Source organism: Myiozetetes cayanensis, unplaced genomic scaffold, assembly GCF_022539395.1.
Source record: "Myiozetetes cayanensis isolate MyiCay16 unplaced genomic scaffold, myiCay2020 scf3, whole genome shotgun sequence".
NCBI lineage: Eukaryota > Metazoa > Chordata > Aves > Passeriformes > Tyrannidae > Myiozetetes > Myiozetetes cayanensis.
The window spans coordinates 21,978,683-21,981,194 of record NW_026087521.1 but is presented as its reverse complement, the minus strand read 5'-3'; the positions used below and the strand labels follow the sequence as shown (position 1 = coordinate 21,981,194).

The 2,512-nt window shown below is 45.4% G+C and overlaps 1 pseudogene; it reads left to right on the top strand.

Annotated features, from left to right (window-relative positions):
* Window positions 1-392: 392 nt before the first annotated feature.
* LOC126644471 (inositol 1,4,5-trisphosphate receptor-interacting protein-like 1) lies at window positions 393-2,174 on the top strand (annotated as a pseudogene).
* The last annotated feature ends 338 nt before the right edge of the window (window positions 2,175-2,512 follow it).

Below are 2,512 nucleotides of genomic sequence, written 5' to 3'. Positions count from 1 at the left end.
TTATGAAGCAGTGTGTGGACTACCTTAACCAGGGGATGGTTTGGCTGCTGCAGGAGCTGGAGGGAGAGCCTGGAGCAGAGTGGTGTGGCCTGGTGATGCCTTTCAGCAGCGGTAATTCTGGGCTCTTGCTGGAGTCCTGCTTCTTCTCTTGGGGCTGTGGTTTAAACACAAGAAAAGGAGCCATGAAACAGACAGCAGTGATGAGGAAAAGAGCTCCATAAGAACTTGAGAGAGGAGAAAGAAGAACGAGAAGAAGACACAGATGTTGCAAAGAAAGAAGAAGAAAACAATGAAGCAAATGTGAAGGAAGATGACAATGACATTGAAAATGAAGAAAAAGGCAGAATTGTTGATGCAAATGAAGGAGACAAGGTGAAAAGAACGGAAATGATATGAAGGTGGAGGAAGACAATAGTGTTAGAAATGAAGAAGAAGGTGATACAAATGAAGAAGAACAACGCGGTGATGCGATTGTGAAGTTAGACAACAAGGATTCTGGAAATTAAGAAGAACACGGTAGGTAACATTGCTGAAAATGAAGAGGACAATGCTGAGGCAGATGAAGAAAATTATGCGAAGATGAGGGAAGCCAGGGATGTTGGAAAGAAAGAAGGAACTGATGCAAATGAAGAAAAAAATGTTGTGAATGTTGTGAAGGAAGTAAGACAGCAATTATGTTGAAAATTAAGAAGACAATGATGCCAACAAAGAACATGGTGATGCAAACAAGAAGGCAGACAGCAATGATGATGAAAATTAAGAACATGGCAATGTTGCTGCAAGTGAAGAAGGCAATGAGGCAAATGAAGCAGAAACAGTGTGAAAATGAAGGAAGGCAATGATTTTGGAAATGAAGAAGGGGATACAAAGAAGAAAATGGTGATGCAAATGTGAAGGTAGGCTACAGTGATGTTGGAAATGAAGAAGAACATGGTATTGTAGATGCAAATGAAGAAGAAAAGAATGGTGATGTAAATGCAGAAGAAAATGAAGATGCAAAGGCAGACCAAGACAATTATATTGGAAATGAAGGAGAAGGCAATGATGCAAATGAAGAAGAGGAAGACCATGATATTGGAAATAACCTAGGACTGCTTTTAGGGGAACACAAACAGTAGCCTGTTCAGGACGTAGACAAGGGTTGAGCAGTGAAAAGTGACCTGTTGAACAGCTTTGTCTTTGGAAACAGCATATCAAATACTTTCTACCTGCTGCCAGAACAAGCCATTGGGGTAGGTAGTGCCTTTGAAGGTTGGAGTCCCTGTGGCGAGGATATGGTCTACCTTGTACTTATACTCCTGAACCCCCTGTGGGGCACACATTCCACCTGGAACTGACATGCAGGGCAGATGCCGCCAAGAAACTTCTGCATCGGCATGGAGCTGGTGTGCACCTGCATGAGGGAACAGCTGGGTAAGGTGTCATGCTTCCTCCAACACTCCAAGAAGGAGCTGATAAAGATTCAGAAGCTCCTCCACACCCTCTGCACCGCTCCTACCTAGATGTGGAGAAAACTGCCCACTGGTGAAGTTAGCCTGGATGCTTTTGCCTCAATCATACCATTGTCACTCCATACCATTTCAGCCCTCCAACCACTCCTGCAAATTCCAGCTGACCAAAGGCAAGAAAAGCCTCATGTTTGAGATGATGTTTGGGGTGCAGCAAGGTGACTTTGACATCTTTGTGAGCAACCAGCCCACAGAGGCTGGCTTCACCCCCAGCATAATGTGGCCTGAGAGCTACTCTGTGGCAGAGGCGAAGGTTTCAGGCACATCGCCAGGCAGGTGCCGCCTGACAGCTTGTACCTCAAACTCCTGCAGCTCTTCACCCGCACACTGATGGGCACAGGTTTTTCCATCTGTACCTGGAAGACTGTTGTAATGCACTTCCTGAACACCATACCTATGTCACGGTGGCACAGGAGGGATTTCCTGCAGTGTCTGGGGGATATCATGGAGTACCTGCGCTGATCGCTGCAGTGGAAACACCTTCACCACTTTGTCTTGGGCAATGACAGGGTTGCTGCAGAGATCAGTTTGCCCCTAGACTTGCAAATGGTTGTACCACACAACCTCTTTCAGCACCTGGTTCAGGATCCAGCCGCCCACAAAGAGGTGATTCAAGCTTATGGTGATCTCCAATTTTGGCTCAGAATGCTGGTCTACAGCCATTGACAGAAGTCTTCTCTCATGAAACTGTATTTGTGGGGCTTGCACCTGCTGGTAGACACAAGAACTCTCTGTAGTTATTTCATTTATCACTGGCAATGCTGACCCTGCTTTCCTGTTACTTTGGAACTAATAAGGTGCAACACGTGGTTTCCTTGTGCAGATACACATCTCTGAGATCCCTTGCCCTGTCGCTTTTAGTTACTACAGTGGTATTGCAGCTACCTAAGTATACAAGGCAGATATTAGGTCCACCTGCATATCTGCACATGGGACTCTGATAGAGATTGCTTGTCACACCTCCAAGACAAAAATCTAGCCCCTTAGGAAATTAATGTACTCAA